Here is an 18,107-nt window from a genome sequence, read left to right as displayed (position 1 = left end):
AAGTCCTATCAGTCTTGGAGATACATGCTGCTCACCATGCTTCTGTAATGACCAAAGGTTTTACTTGGCTTTTGGCTACTGTTAATGGTGTCTTATCCAGAAAGAAACCATAGACCAATATTGAGATATTAGTAGACCATACTAACGATACTGACTAAAGGGGGCCAGCTGACGCACCTAAAATATTCAGATAGGAGAGTCTGAGCTTTACACAGAAGGATTTACAAGCTTACATTCAGCAGGCAATGTTATACATTGTCTAAAACTAAAGAATTGTTTCAGTGGTTACTTTAATTAGCCTGGTTTCTGTACACTATCAAAGGTATCACCCTAGAACAATGGTTCTCAACCTGTGGGTCGTGACCCCTGGGGTTGAATGACCCTTTCACAAGGGTGTCACCTAAGACCATTGGAATGTATTTACATTTACATTATGATTCATAACAGTAGCAAATTACAGTATGAAATAACAGGAAAAATAATTTTATGGTGGGTGGTCACCACAACATGAGGATCTGTATTAAGGGTCACAGCATTAGGAAGGTTGGGAACCACTGCTCTAGAACACAAATGTGATTCTAATAACTTCAACTAACTTACCCACTGCCCATAGAAGAGTCTCGGACTTTGTCATAACTTTTGTGGCTTTTCTTAACATAGCCCCAGCCATTCTGCTTCCATTTCTCACCCAACCACTTCCAGGCAATTCTCCAACCATTCTGAACTGCTGATCATTTGTCAATTATGTCCTATTCGCCCATTTATCACTTACCATTCCCCAAACTCATCAAATACTTACACAATGCTTACTTATATGCCAGATCAAAGGTTGCCTGAGTTCACACTTGACTCCAGGAAAGGCTGTCCATCCTCTCAATTGCTACTTCAGTTTATGTGATGCTCCTGTGGCACACCAACTTAATCAGATTTCATGTCAACAGGCGTGACTCAAGCATCAGGTTTTGATCAGCAAGGGCCAGTGATTATACCTTATTTATCATTAACCTTTCCCCATCATTACACACAGTATTTTAAACTGAGGAGCTCAATAAATATTTGCTAAATAATGAATGCCTCATCAGATAGGAATCTTTCCTCTTAAGGGGGTAAGAAGAGTGGGCAGTCCCCCACTCTTCTATATACCAAAGACTAGTTTTTTTGTTTTTTGTTTTTGTTTTTGTTTTTGTTTTTTTTACATAAAGTAGAAACAGCATCCTTCTGGCTTCTGTGAATTTTTAGGGACATTGATCTCATAATTTGGAAAAGGCAGTCAGGTCACCCCTAAGGCTAATACCACCAGTGCCTATCTAAGGCAACTCAGACCATAAAAATTATAAGATGACTTAAACTGCTTAACTATTATAATCAGGAAAGATAATTTATGAGAACACTTAACTAGTACCCAAGAAGACAGTTTCTTAAGTGGCCATGGGTGCTATGGATACTGAATATTATGCAGGGAATTTGGGGCTGCTGCTGAGAGAACAAACCAAGAGGCCATTTCTGTAAATCTCTAGTGAACTAAGCGAGATATATATACACACATGCATACATGCACATGCACACACACACACACACACACACACACACACACACACACACACACACACACACACGCATACACAGAGAGACAAAAACACATGCGCATGTGCACACACACACACACAGCAGCAGCAAATATGAAACTGCTTAATTTAGAATTCAAAGCATTGTCAATTTAAGCAGCGCTTGACATTGCTCTGAAATCAGGGCTCTGCACACAACAAATGTACTGCCAAGGACAGCACATAGGCCGCCCTGTTCAGAGAAAAGAAATAGCGCAGCTCTACCCATCCCTGCCTCCCTGCTGTGCCAAAGCAGCTTCAAACATGAAGATAGCTGCACCCAGGACACAGAGCTTTCTTCCCACAGCCTGACATTGTTTCACTTCTGACTTGGGAACATATCCAAGGCCTGGAGCATGAGGATGTTCCGTAGGTGAGTTAAAAATGAAACACTTTGATTATAAAAATGGAAGAATGGCTGGAGGAGGGAAGCCTATCCTCATTGGTACTTCTATAAATGCACAAGAGACTGCACTGCACTGTACAGAGTAATTATTATTAAGCATTTGTATAGAACTTTATATTTACAAAGTGCTTTGTAGTCCTTTATATTGCTATTCCTCACAGCGGCCTTATGAGGTAGGTTGGTATTGTTAAATCTATTTTGCCTCCCTGCAGGAGGTTTCTCTTTCAAGTGCTTTGAAATAAACCTTGAAGAATCAAAACCCTTCAGTGTCTGGAAGAACAAGGTGGAAAAATCCCATGGTGAAAGTTTGTGCTAAAAAAGAAATCCCAAAGGGAGCCTTGTGCTAGAGAAGGAGATCAGAGCTCAGAAAGAGAGCTAGAATTGCTTCAATCTGAATTGAAAATAATGGGGAGCCTGACCGTAGTGAGAGTCATGGAGTGAGATGAATATGGGGCCTGTCTTCCTCTTGGCTTCCTCCCAGACTGATAGTGTTTTACATGGTGTACACACGGGGCTGGTGAGTGCCATTTATCTGCACATTTGGTTCTCATGGTCCCACCTGTTACCATAATTGACACACTCAGAAAGAAAATACAGTGCAGCTACTTTGGGGTTCCATTATACATCCAAGTTTTAATGTTTCACAAGAGGAAATTAAAAAATTATGCATAGTTTTCAGAAGATAAAATTTATCCCCAGTTTTTTTTTTTTTTTTTTTTCCTGCTGCAAAAGAGACTTTCATAGCTGGGTAAGTTAGCTCCATCTGTAACTCCAGCACTCAAAGGGCTGAGGCAAGGGGATTGCTATCAGCCTAACCACATAGTGACTACCAAGGAAGCCTGGGCTTCCATATAAGATCTTGTCTCAAAAAAGAACCTCAATAATTTATATTTGAATGGAAAAAAATGGAGAGTAAGAAAAAGTCTAAAAACTTGGAGAATTTTACCCATATTCCGAATACCTCACAAAATCATTACAAAAAAAAAAAAAAAACAAACTTGTGTTCACTCACATCTTGCCAAAGATATTGACATGATTTTGAATATATGATGTCACAATTCTGCATATCCTTGTATTTGTCATTTGAACTTAAGCGTTTATATTTTATGTAAAACATTTGTGACTGCAGTCCTTCTAAGTTTGGAAACTTTATTAAGTCCTGCAAATCCTAATGACTTTGGCCTTAAAAGAGCAATGTCTTAAAAAATGCATTACTTTTAAAGTCTGACAGCCCAAACTCTCCTAGAAATGGCACAAAACTGTCACAGTCTGCATGGCATGCATCCTCAGTTTCGAGGTTCAGACAGCATGTGTGTCTTGATGGCTCCCAAATAACCTGGCCCTGCCCCCTTCTGAGCTACAGACTTGGGCAGCCAACTTCCCTCCCAGGCTCTTCACGTGAGTGTTGACTTGTTAACCTAAAATGGCCCACACTACAACTATACCCTCACGATCTGCCCAAGGAAGCCACCGGGGAAGGCCCATCCCACCTATGTTAGTAGGGCTACTAGTTGCTCAAGCCAAAACTAACCATCATTCCCCATCTCCCCATTTTTGTCACATCTAGCAACCATTTATTGGCATGCATTCTTTGCTCTGTCTTCAAAGGCTAGCCTCAGGCCAGAATCTCTACTGATTTTGATTTCGTCAAGGTTAGTGTCACCAGTCTTCCTCTGGATTCATTCTTAGTGAAAGGTTCAGGCATTACACTGACCTGTCCCTGTTACCTTGTGGAACAGGCAGTACCCTGGTCAGCTCAGGGTTGCATGGGAACTAAGTCTGCACACAGGTGCAGAGGACCCCTTTAATCCCTGCCCATTTATGCTCTCTCTGCTCTCTCTACACTTTGCTCTCTACACTCTCTATTCTTCTCCTCTTCTCTGTCTGCTTCTGCTTCTGCTTCTCTTCTCTCTCTCTCTATTGTGAACGGCCATGGCAGTCAGCCATTAACCCTGATTCTCTTCTCTCTTTAGTCTCCCTACTCTGCCAGGTCTTTAATAAAGTGGTTAATATGTCTAATATGCCTCATCCTGTGTCTCATCTTGCGCCCCTTCTTCCTCTTCTTTATTTTTAATTTAAACAAAAATCTAACGTTTGGCACCCAACTCGGTTTAGGCTGTCTCTGTAAGCTCTCTCGCAGCTTGCTGGCAGGATAGGCTTTATCTGTAACTTCTTCTGCCAGGGGCACGGGAAATTTCGGGGATCCTAAAATCTGAACTCATAACCCACTTTCCATCTCGGTTTTTCCTGGCACTTCCACCTGCTGCAGCAGTGTGAGATGCCGGAACTCTGTACACTTCAACTCGCCACTTTTCCAACTAAGCATCTTTGGAACCCACTGATCTGCCTGTTCGCTACAATCCGGTAAGACATCCCTTGAATTTCTCATGGGTCAGGTTTGGAATCCCGCTCCAGGAGCAGTGCTTTTTTGCTTTTTCAGTTCAGACCCTGGGTCCTTTTCAGTTTCAGGACAGCTGTGTCCCCTTCGGGGCCAGACCTCTGGCAACTCCCACAGGCCAACAGGCATCTGGAGAGAAGTTTTATGCCGGTTTTTCCGTTTGCCTCACCCATGGGAAATGCATAGAGGAACCTTTCTGGTTGCAGCCAACAGGCTGGTAAACAGACAAAACAAGGGCTTATGGTCTCCACCATCTTGGCCATGTGGTTTCTCACCTGGGGCCTGCCATCTTGACCATATGACCGACCTGTAGGTACACCCACTCCAGCGGGCTGTGCCAGCAAACCTGGCTGCCAGATCTTTTTTGCTTTTTATTTTGTTTTTTTGTCTGTGATTTCTTCTTTCACAGGCTCTGTTGCTCATGGCTTGTTTACAGAATACTATGTCTTTCCAGGGCTCTCTGTTTAAGTCTACTCTGTCCCTTTAAATCTCCTGTCTGTCTTTTACCATGTATGTATCAGAGATTGCATTCTGGTTCCTCCTTTTACTCTTATCCAGTCCTGCTTGTCTCTGTACCTGTAATTTAACTTTATACCTATCTAACTATATACAACATAAATTAAACTGTGCTAAGTCTCATATTTCTAAATTGCTATGTATCTTTAAATGAAGGAAAACATTTAAAGTCATAAAGGTCTAATTTAACTATATTTAAAATATAAACTAACTCTATACAACTTAAATTTAAGTCATGTATCTTTAAATGATGATGAAAGTTTAAAATCATAAAGGTCTATTTCAAATTAATAAAATATTTATACCACTCAGTTCATCCTGTAAGCTGTTTACAAAGGTATAGCTTTTTTATTACAAAAAGGAATTTTTCTCTAACTAAAGGCAAATTTTTGACTGCTGAGATACTAAACAGATAGACAGCCCTCAAATGCTCAGAGATCTAGAGTACATGGCGTTTAAAATGTTTTCTTAAAAAGCTTTTTGTAACAGAGAGACAAGCCAGCTGCTGGCGCCACCCCATTTCCTCCAAGAAGACTGATGGGCACTGAAGAAACTTCATCTCAAGTCAGTGACAATGCTGGTCACTGAGCAACCCTGCTTTTCACCACAACTGCTACAAAATACTCCAGACAGTGGAAAAGAGGACAATGGAATAGACTTTCCCTGCGTTGCTTGGGCCAATGGTATGTGAGCCTTCCTGTAGTCTGTAATCCACAGGTCACATGGTATCAGCAAGAAGGCAGGTGTCCTGGAGCCTGCTACTATGGATGGAGGACCTTGTGGGTGGCTGTCCATGCAGCCTGCTGGCAAGTCTCTGTTATTCTTTTATCATTAATTCAGGTAAAATCTTATCCTTCTCAAGAACTCTGATGCGTTTGACGACTGGTAGTCTTGCCAGCTTAAAGCAAACAGATCTCAGGAACAGGTATTTTGGGGTCTATATATGTGAAGATACGAAAGTGTAAGATGTATGAAGGTCTGGGAATGTAGTTACAAAGGTCTGAGGATGGAAAGGTCTAACACGGTAGATAAATGCAAATTATGAAGGTCTGAGAATGGAAGGTATGAAGGTCTGAAAATGGAAGGTCTAAGATGGTAATGTAAGGTGAATGAATTAAAATTATGAAGGTCTGAGGATAAAAAGGCTTAAGTGATGATAAAGTGAGTTGAGACATTAAGAAGAATGAAATATGTTCCGGATTTCTCTATTTCGCATGCTACTGTTCATAGTTAAGTTCTACAATACCACTATAGGATCATAACTACAAGGTCAAAATTAAGATGCTTTTCATTGTCCTAAAAAATATCTGTCAATTTTAAAATGTTAGTGTTTTTAGCCAAGTTGCTTCTAACATGAATATGCTGCTAATGTGTCTAATACTTATGTTTCCACAAACTCTAAGGATTCTTGTAAGTTCCAGGGAGCTGAATTGGATCCAAACAAACAGGTGAGATTCACTCCAGTTATTCAATTTTTCCCTGGTCCCAGGACTCCCTTTCCTCATGTTGGGACTCCTCGGGAAACCCTCCCTCATCTTATAATCTTCCCCTCAAGTGACAGGACCTAAGAAAAAAATTTTTCTAAACTTAACCTTGTCCTCTGCTCTGCCAACATCTTGCCAGGTTTAAGAGGCCCCAGGGAGTTCCATACAGCCTAGACTGTGATGAAACAGCCAGCTACCCCAGGACATGGCAGTACCCCAACCTTCTCAGCTCCCCCAAAGATAGTCAATGCCCCCCACATCAGCAGGAAGCAGTCTTGAGAATTCGACGCCCTTATTCCTTATTCTGCCATGTCTAACACCCCATTTTTTTTAATAATAAGTAAAGGTGGGATTGAAAGGTTCAGGCATTATGCTGGCCTGCCCTTGTTACCTGGTGGAACTGGCAGTACCCTGGTCAGCCCAGGGTTCCATGGGAACTAAGTCTGCACACAGGTACAAAGGACCCCTTTAATCCCTGCCCAATTACACTCTCTCTGCTCTCTCTACACTTTGCTCTCTACACTCTCTATTCTTCTCCTCTTCTCTGTCTGCTTCTCTTCTCTCTCTCTCTCTCTCTCTCTCTCTCTCTCTCTCTTCTGCTCTCTCTCTCTCTCTCTCTCTATTGTGAACGGCCATGGCAGTCAGCCATTAACCCTGATTCTCTTCTCTTTTTAGTCTCCCTACTCTGCCAGGCCTTTAATAAAGTGGTTAATATGTCTAATACGCCTCATCCTGTGTCTTATCTTGTGCCCTTTCTTCTTCTTTAATTTAAACAAAAATGTAACACTTAGTCTTCAATCTATTCTCTTCCTCTGCCCTTTGTCTTTTCATTCCATCCTCCTAGCAGTCAACATAATGCTGTAAAAACATATAAGACCACACTCTGCCTATTCTCAAAGCATGTAAGCAGCTTCTGGCTTCATCCAGAGCACACACTGTAGGTGGGGCTTTTCTGTGCCACCAGTCAGCTCTGTTCTGCCAGCCTTCTCCCAGATAACCACACAGAGAATTTTTATTAGTTATAAATGCTCAGCCATTACTTTAGACTTGTTGCTAACTAGCTCTTTCAACGTAAGTTAACTTATATTTCATATTTATGCTCTACCACATAGTGTTTTCTTTTTTCAGCATGGTATACTCATCTGCTTCTTCTGAATCTGGCTGGTAACTCCTGTGATTCTGCCCTTCTTCCTCACAGCATCCTCTCAGTCTGGCTCTCCTGCCTAACTTCTTCCTGCATAGGTATTGGTCAGTTGGCTCTTTATTAAACCAATGAGAGTAATACATATTCACAGTGTACAAAAGGATTATTTCACAGCAACAAACCTTCAATTTGCTTCCTTTTTCATTCGTATTCTTGAACCCTCAGGCCTCATCACTAATTGCTGTCCTGGAAGACACTGGTTTATATCAAGATTGGGCACATCCTGTGATAACAGGCTACTCCCATTTTAGGGCTTTGGATTCTTGCCTCTCTATCTGAAGTGTTCGTGTCCACACTGCTTTCCCCCAACTGTTCTCTTCAGAACAATGTCCTTTAATATCTGACAGCTACTCTCACTGCTAAATCATGTATGTTCCTTCCCTACTTTTTTATTCTTTAATATTGTAACTTCAAATAAGTCTCTGTAGATGTTTCTTAATAATTCTGTTTAATATATATCTTCCCCAATAAAATGACAGTATATGACAAGAATATAGTGATAGAGAGTAACAAGAATGCACAGTTAATTTAAAAACTTGTGGTCAATACATGGAGCCAAGTTAAAAGTATTTAAGATACAGAGTGAAGTAAAGCATCCTATATAGTAGTGACATTTTCCACAATGTCACATGGTAAAGAATATAAGAACTCTTTATCCTAGAAGTTAGTGATACTCAAGTTTTGTACTTACCCTTGTCCCTTTCTGCTTTCTGGGGAGGGGAGAATTACAGCCTATATTTTATTAATAGGGCCCACCTTGCACATTAATAGGGAGTGGGAAGCTGTCAACACTAAACTATACTCACACAAATATATACTAAACTGGGGCAATGAATAAATGAGGAATGAAAACATCCAGTTTACGTATTGCCCTATTATTTTAGATATGCTGTTAGAGTTTGTAAATTCGATCATTTTCTTTAGTTTATATTCCAGTGTGAAGAATTCATGAGTTTTAGTAAGAATCAAATAACTAAAAACAAAATTTATACAGTTTCATCAAATATTACTTAGTAAATAAAACTCATTTAGCCAATAATAAATCAATTTAATGCCTAAAGTCAACAAAGAGAAAATCATAGCTTAATCTCTACAAAATAACTATTAAGGTGAGATTAACTTATCAAAATCAAAACAGAACCATTTAATACTCACTTACTCAGCTATAGTAGAGAAAATACTGTGTGATTATGTGTGCATATAGTGGGGTTGGAAGAGGGAGGGAGAGAAGAAAAAAGAGTACCAAACATTTTATTAAGGTTATGGCTTAAACATTAAAAAGTGAACAAAAATTGGTAGCATAAGTTGAGATTTTGCTTTTATTTACTGACATTGCTCCAACACAGGGTCAATGTCTCACTTTGTCTGAAAGCACCAGCAGAGACCTTGGTGATTACTACTGTATGCCAGGCCATATGTTTCTGCAAATATGGCATGTGTTGGGCTAACTCTGTAGATGCAATTTTGTAATTTTTGAAGACATACACAACATATGAAAGCTATCAAGTAACTGAGTTTTTACACTGATGAGTTATCTATATGTCACTTCAAACCTCATCTCCCTAAAAATAGGCTCTATATAATTTCCCCAGAGAGTAGTACAACTTACAGCTTTTAAAATGTCGTTCCCTATTCATCATGTGAGACTATCTTGTGATTTTCATCTCCAGTTTTTAAATTGCTAATTACCAAAGAAAAATATTACAAAGTTAACTTTCTGACTTTGAGAATACTGTCATGTGAAAATAGTGTTCTGAGAGTTGATAAAATTGATGGTGAATAAATATAATTATGAAAATAAAACTTGTAAAAATAATGCTTTCTTTCTTTAATCAATAGTTTTCTTTAATATATTATATAAATGATGTTCAAGTCAATGTTTAATCATTTACCAAGCTACTACCCATATCTGCAAATTCTCTCCTAAATGTGAACTGCTTTTTTTCTCAACTTTTTTTATTTGAATTAGGAACAGGATTGTTTTACATGACAATCCCAGTTTCCTTCTCCATCCCATCCTCCCCTACCCAGCCCCCCAAAGCTGTGAAGTGTTCTTCTATTTCAACATGTTCATTTCAAATATACTCACATCAGAGTGCCTCTGAGCTAAGTTCACCATGGTACCCCATGAAGTTCTACTGTTCTGAAAGACATGAACCTTGACAAAGAGTCCTATAATTATGAAGTAATTTATGGTTTGAGGTTATTTTAGTTAAATTACATCCATGCTTCATCAAAATAATTTGCTCTTCTTCGACTTAACAAATACTCTCTCCCTCTCCCTCTACCTCTCCCTCTACCTCTCCCTCTCCCTCTCTCTCTCTCTCTCTCTCTCTCTCTCTCTCTCTCTCTCTCTCTCTCTCTGTGTGTGTGTGTGTGTGTGTGTGTGTGTGTCCTTATGTCTGTGTATGTTAGAGAAGGGATTTAGTTCAGTATATAAGTTATAGTCCATCATTGAGGGAAGCCAGGGAAGGAGCTCAGGCAGGACCCTGGAGGCAGGAACTGAAGGAGAGAGCATGGAGGAAAGCTGCATACTGGCTGGATAGCTCTGGCTTACTCATGTGCCTTTTTTATACAGTCCAGGTCTTCCTGCCCAGCAGTGAAACCATCCTCATGAGATGGCAAATAAATAAATCCTATGTTAATTATCAATTTCAAAACATCTCACAGACTTGGCAACAGAAAAATCATATCATGGTAGTTACCCAATGGAGATTTCCTCTCCCAAGGTGACCATTGGTTGTATCAAGTTGACAGACAAAACTGACTATAATAGCAACTCTATTTTGTAGTGTTGTCTCTTATTTTTTCTCCTTTTCCAATGCTGCCTAGAAGTGACCAAAATTCTAGCTCAGACACTCATGCCTTTTAATGAATAGATTTGGAACTGATATGTTTTTATGGTGGGAACAGTTTGTATATATAGTAATCTAAGTATTAATGCTATTTATTTGGGGACCTTGTTTACTTAACTGCTCTGATTTTATCTCTTCTCATTTAAGGTTGATTAAACTCAGATGATCCTGCCACAATTTGACTCAATTCATTTGAGTTCTCTTGATAGACTTATGTGGTGGTTTGAAAAGGATTGGCCAGGTAGACTCTTGTTTTTGAATGCTTGACCCATAGGGAGTGGCATTATTAGGAGGTATGATCTTGCTGAAAGCATGAGAACCTGAGTTCAAGTCTACAGAACCCAGAGAAAAAGCCTGTGTGATCACACACTGTAATCCTAGGATTGGAAAGAAGAAAGTGGAGGGGGATTGGAGACAGGAGGATCTCTGTGGTTTTCTAGCCACCAGGCCCACTCCATGTTTGTAGTGTCTCAGTGTATAAGGTGGAGCATAATAGAGCAGGACACCCAAGACTCTTCTCTGGCTTCTGCATGTGTGTGAGTGTTCACACTCTTTATCAATGTTCATATTACACACACACACACACACACACACACACACACACACACACACACACACACAAAATTTTGAAAATTATAATATATAATATAAATTAACAAATTTGATAAAAAGGAAAAATAAATATTGGAAACCAGTTGAGGTTTTAGCCTCCTCTTATCTGCTGTGTGCCTGGGCAGAGAAGAGAGGCAATTGCTGGGGACTGTGGGAATGAGTAGTGAAAAAATAATCTGATTGAAACTTTGGACTGAATTCCACAAAAAACTGGAAGAGGAGGTACCAGCTGTCTTTGGCATCAAGTATATAAGGCAAGGCTGAAGACAGGTGGATTGATTAAAAGCCTCCCTCGCTGAAGAATCTAAAAGAAAGCATCTATTGATAATTACAATGGGGATTAAGAGAGGCATGCCTGCATATGCATCCTCCACAGTGAGGCAGTTCCACCAGTTCACAAAGAAAACACAATTGTCTTTCTTTGTCTATGTGTTTATGTGAATGGATACCCAAGATCACCAGACTTGCAAAGATGGAATCTCACTTCTAGGATCAGAACAAAGCAAATGTAAGAACATTGTAGGAAGCAAAGACAAGGTGAGAAGCCATGGAAAACTCCCAGCAAATATAATTGCTTTCTCTACAGAGACAGAGTGGCATTGGCAAGGAAAAACAGGATGCTATCTTTTAAAGAGTAGGGGGACAGTCAGAGGACAAAATAAACCATAAACATTAAAATACAATTAAACAAATTAACCAACTTAACTTGAAACACAAAGTTAAATTAATTACCTATAGAGTAAAACAAATTAATAAAAACACTGGCAAAGACAAAGAAAATACTAGAGCAAGCTTCTTCCCCACTGGCTAGCTTTCACAGTGTTGGAAGGTTCTATGCATGCTACCAGAGGAGAAAAGTCATCATCAGTCATGCCCAGCTACGAAGCTGGTGAACTACAATAATACCAGGCTGGCACGATATGCTCACTGTGCAACAGTGGGGCAAATGTTACCAGGGTAATCAACCACTTTATGATTGGATTTAAGGCCAGACCCACAAGACAGAATCTATGTCTAACAATCTCACTGGGGCCAAGAATCTGTAGCTAAATATGTTAGAGTTCCAGAGGAGAACCTTAATTACTATTACCCTGCCAAGTGGGATAATAGTAAACCAACTCCTAAGGGCTTATTATACCCATAGATTAGTGCATTGTTTAGCCCTTATGGGAGATGCTTCTTCTTTCAGTAGATATATGGAACAGGTCAACATGCAAAGAGTTAGAGACTTCAGAGTACTTAGCCCTAAATGGGACATGTATACAACACCCCTTCCATCCAAGGCGCATTACAGAATATGCGAGAATAAGATCATAACAGCAACAGGCAAAGGATGACAGCAATGAAACAGGTTAATTGACACAACAGGGCAGTTGCTCATGTTAACTCACAATTGCAACAGCATGCACAAATCTTGCATAAAATCAAGCCAGACAAAAATCCAAGCATGGCTTAGGAAGTTTGGCATCAAATCCCACCCCTAGCTGAGGAGCAATTGGCTATTTGTGGCTCCTGGGAAAAGGACCAGTTTTCTTTAGGGATGAGGCCCCTGAAAGGCTACCCATTCTCCACTATATACATACTTGAAGCACTGAGTGGACTCAGTTTTCTTTTGTTTTATTGAAGAAGAGGAGGAGGAAATGAGATTAGAAGGGAATTTGGGGGAAGGAATAGGGAGGATGGACTTGATCAAAATCATGAAATTCTCAAAATTGCAAATATTTTAAATGAGATGATCATTTCAGATTATATAGGATACACAGTTACAGAATAAAAGTAATGCCAACATTTAAAAAAACTGAACCATATAAATTTAAAGTTGAATGAATTCTGAGAGGTCCTCAAACCCCAATAAATTAAAACTGGCCTACAACATGTATCTCATTATTAAAATTTAAAACCTCAGGAATAAATAAGATTTTTCAAAAGAAGTTATGCTGGGGAAGAAAGACACTCAAATAAATACAAAAAGTCATTTCCAGAGATAGTAGTGTGTGCCTGTAGCTACAGCTACAAAAATTTCATTTCCGGAGATGATAGTGTGTGCCTGTAGCTACAGCTACAAAAATGTCATTTCCGGAGATAGTAGTGTATGCCTGTAGCTACAGTTACTGGACAGACTAGGATGGGAGGTTCACATGGGCTCACAAATTCCAGACCAGTCTAAACAACAGAACTTCCCCTGGGAAGGAAAAGAAGGGCAAGAGAGGGAAAGAGGAGAAGGGGGAAGGGAAAGTAAACAGGAAAGAGAAGTGGAAGACAGATGTCAGCTGTTGCCAAGGAGGGACAGTGGGTTTTGCCATACTGAGAGGTATTTAGGAATTGATCATTTAGCAATTTTGCAACAAACCAATTTTGGAACAAAATGAAATGATCAACCTCAAAGGAAAAACAAAAGTAAGGAAAGCGAAGCAAAAGCCAGAAGAAGTCTGCAATTTGACAATAAAGATTATTATGAGACTCCTGCGATAGCCTACACAGTAACTATTCATTTCTCTGGAGCTAATGGGAGAATAATGGGAAAGAATATGGAAGAGGATGCAGAAGAAATCTAGTCCCTAATCCTTTAGGGTGGGATGTCAATAAATAACCACAGCAGTTTAAAAATTCATGAAATTGCCATCCCGAGCTTTTGAGAGTGAAGGGACAGGGCATTGTGTTGTCATTGTAAATCCTGCAGTACTGGTTTGTTTTTAAAAGCATGCATACATATTGTCTGAATGAAAAGTCTGCAAATGCTAATGTGATTTTCATAATAAACATAAAGACTAAGTAGTAAAATCTAGGTAAGATCAGCTAAACTAGCCTTAAATTGACCACAACAACATACTTTTTATTTGTTTTGTTTTAATCTAAGTTCCATGTGAGATGAAAAACTGTATAGAACAGATTGGGGGATGGCAGTTTGCTTATGAAAACAATATTCACAAGATAGTGAAGAGATCATGAATGGACCAATATAGGAATTAAAATGAAAAGAGATAATAGCCAGGCTTTACAGGGAGCTGAGAGCTGAGACAACCCTTCACAGCTACTCTAGAGGTAAAAAGGAGCCAGACCAGCAACTCTATTGACAGGTGAAGACTGAGCCAGGGGAGGAAGTGTGGTATCAGCTGCAATATTAAATGAGTCAACTTCCTTTGAACAGATAAAACCATGCTGAGCCCCAGGTAGAAGCTAAATATTAATAGAGGGTACCTATGACAGAACCCAATGGGTGAGACCACAGAGCACCCACTGACACTTTTCTTGCAGAACCTGCTTCCCAAAGTTCCAGAGGAATGTTGGGAGACAAAGCCATAAAGAGGAAAGAGAGAGGGCTCCATCAACAATGCAAAGGGTATCTGCTTTTCTATCTTGCCTTTTGTGGCTAAGAGGCAACTGTAAGCCCACCACTGACATCACTCAGATGAGCTGGAAATGGAGTGTCGAGGCAGAGCCATCAAGGCAGCTAGCTCATATGTATGCTCTGAGCAGTTTAATGGGCAACAAGAATAGAGGAAAACCCAAAGTTTTGCCTAAACAATGAGTTCCTAACTCTACCTAGCTGAATTATTGTTTGTGACTTTTAGAATGTATTTACTGGGTGCATATTATATTGCTGGCATTGTGTAGGACACTAGAAGGATGCAAGAATAAACCTACAACATGCAGATACTTGAGTAGGGGCTGAAATATTAGTGATTTGACTGTTTGGGGATAATGGGACAGGATCTAGTGTGACCCAGGACTAACTATATAAATGAGATACTCAATCATCCACAACCTTAGGAGGTCCTGATAGACATGACTTACTGAGAACAAAATCCCTGAGCCAGCCTGACAGAGTTAGGAGAGAACAAAGGGTCAGACAGAGTAATGTAGCTACTAATACAAATACCAATGCACACTGAACATCTGCTGATAGCTTACCAAAAGTACAGTGAGATGGTGATATGTAACAACTGGAGCTCTAATTTCAGAAAACAGAGTAATAGAGCTGTGGCCTCTGACTGGCTGCCTGCATGACTCCAGGATATTTTCTTTTCTTAACAATAAAATCACCTCATTCCAAAAGGATGAATTATCATATGGTTTGGGTCTTGTTTGTTCTCCCAATATTGTAAATTTATAACTATAACTGAATAATTAGAAAAATGAAGGGGTACCTGTAACCCAATATAGGGAACACTTTTTGTAATATTTAACAAAGAAGCTTATTCTTTGGGTGCAGGAAGATGACTCAGTGAGTAAAAGCACTTGCAGCACAAGTATGAGATTCAAATTTCAAATCCCTAGAAGCCAAGTAAATGACAGACATGCATTGTGAGCATCTGTAGCCCCAGAACCTCTACATCAGTGGTTCTCAATCTTCCTAACCCTGCAACCCTTTAATCCAGTTCCTCATGTTATAGTGACCCCCAACCATAAAACTATTTTGTTATTATTTCATAACTATAATTTTGCTATTGTTATGAATCATAATGTAAATATCTGACATCCAGGATATCTGATATGTGACCCCCAACATGGTCAAAACCCACAGTTTGTGAACCACTGCTCTATAGGGAGATGAGAGGTAGACACAGGAGGACTCCCAGGAGCTCACAGATCAGCTAATGTGGCATACACTGGAGAAAAGCAACAAGGAAACCTTGTCTCCAAAAGATAGAGGTAAGAACCCACACCAAGGGTATCTTCTAAAAATACACTTTCTGTGGCACACACATGCCAGGATTCACCCAGATAAAGTCATACACACACATGCACATATGCACACACACACACACACACACACACACACACACACACACACACACACACACACACACACACGTATGCACACCACACATGCACACTCACAAATTTTAACAAAGCTCATTCTTTAACATTTAGAATTCTTAAGTATTATGGGTTCAAATTTTTAGGAGAATATTGTTTCAAAACAGTTTAAATAAAAGACAAAAACATGCTTTTGAATTATCTTAGAATAAAAATAGTCATCCAATAGATTATACCACCACACCCAGAGTTTACTATATGAAGAACTAGGTGTTAAAAGTAAAAATACCTAATGTGTGCTTTATTTTGAGAGGCACAAAGCCCTCAACATGCCAAACTTTAGGATAGCTTTAGAGGTAATATTTCATGCAAGAGTTGAGTTTTCTCCTTCCAAAGTCATAGCTTCCCTTTTGCATAATCTGATTCCAGTATTTTCCCCTGAGACAGTTTTTCCTATTTCTAGACAGTTTTGTGATAGGTTTATCATTGTTATTTTATTTTGGTCACAAGTCATGAGTAATTCATTCTTCATTTGATTTATGCTATTTATAAAGTGCCACATCAACGATCCCTTCAGTTTAGCATTTCAGTTCTGACAGCTAGAGTAAATAAAGCACTATCTGCCATAGAGGCACTATGGGGTTCTGACTGAGAAAATTCTATTTTGATCTAATTGTCCAAATGTAGTTAGCGGTGCCTTTAACTGCTCTTACCATGAGGCAAGATACATGTGTCTCATAGTTTGATATTTCAATATGTAAATAATGCAATTATTTTTATTTTTATCATGTTCTGTTCATGTATTTCATCACATATTGTACAAATGGTTCTGCAAAGACCATACTCCAAAATGCCATGTCTTCCTTCTTTACACTTTTTTTTTTAAATATCTGCAAATGTAATTCTTTATAGAGCCATTTTTGTGTCCGAAAGGAAGATGCATGCCTGTGTTAGCACCAATTTAGTACTGTGCTGTTTTGTTATATAGGAAGAGACAGGTGGTTCAGCAGCTCCCTTGAACAACTGCTGGCGTGGTTTGCATTCTGTAAAGCAGCCAAGCTGTTCTGTTCTAACAGTGAACCCCAAAACACAGTGACCACTTGGGTAACTTGTAACACAGAAGATAGCAACAGATTTTGTTCCCTACTCTTCTGCAGCATGTAGGCAAATATCTATTTTTCCTCCATTGAGTACCAAGTAGAGGTCATGCAATTTAGATATGTATCATTAATGATGCCTCCTATTGTCTAAAATGGATTAACTTTTATAAAGGTTGTTAATATGCCAATACTTAAGCTTCTTTATGTATTTTCACACGTAACTTGGAACTATGAAACTAAATTTTAAATCAATAAACACCTTAAATATTCATTGAGAATGAATAAACTGAATATTATGTATTTTTATTTAATATGTAAATGCAATGCAATAAAATGAACAAACAATGAACAATAATGTTCTGGTGTTTATTGGTGAGTCCACCCATCCTCCTTGGGATGCTGTGAGATCCTTGGCCCCTGTGGAGCAACCATGTCTATGATGAGCTCACACTGACATCTCACATCCCTTTTGTTTGCCTGTGGATGATCCTCATTTGCATCCAATCTCCACCAGCTTCAATGTACTCTGATATTAAATAAGGAATTGTCTTACTTTCCTTTCTGAGTCTGTTTCAAGTCCATTCTTTCAGAACAATTCCTCATCAAATGTGTCTCTGAGAACAAAAATCAATGTGATGATTTTTAAGGAATAATGACATATTATATATTGTAATGTGATAAAACATCATAAATAAAGAGTAACACTGTGAATTTAGACAAAACAAACATAAGTAAAAGACTGTAAGAGAAAGCATATGAAACAGAGCTCCACTCTTTCACACACTTAAGAATCCCATAAAAACCCTGAACTAGAAGCCATAATATATATTGCAGGATCTGATGCAGACTCTTGGGGGCCCTGTGCATGCTGCCTCAGTCTCTGTTCATAGGAGCTTTGATCATTTTTATTTAGAGGGCCTGGTTTTCTTTGTTTCCTCCAATGCCTCTGGCTCTTATATTCCTTCTGCCTCCTTTTAAGCAGGGTTCCCTGAGCCCTGAGGAGAGAGGTTTGTTGGAGACATCCTATTTAGGGCTGATTGTACTGAGGCCTCTCACTCTCTGCTGTTGTCTGGCTTAGGTCTCTCTATTTGTTCCCATCCACTGCAGAAAGAAGTTTTGCTAATGATGGTTAAACAAGGAACTGATCTATGAGTGTAGCAGAATGCC

The sequence above is a fragment of the Cricetulus griseus genome, chromosome 6 (assembly GCF_003668045.3).
Source record: "Cricetulus griseus strain 17A/GY chromosome 6, alternate assembly CriGri-PICRH-1.0, whole genome shotgun sequence".
NCBI classification, from domain to species: domain Eukaryota; kingdom Metazoa; phylum Chordata; class Mammalia; order Rodentia; family Cricetidae; genus Cricetulus; species Cricetulus griseus.
The sequence above is the reverse complement of the archived record's forward strand: the minus strand, read 5'-3'. Positions refer to the sequence as shown.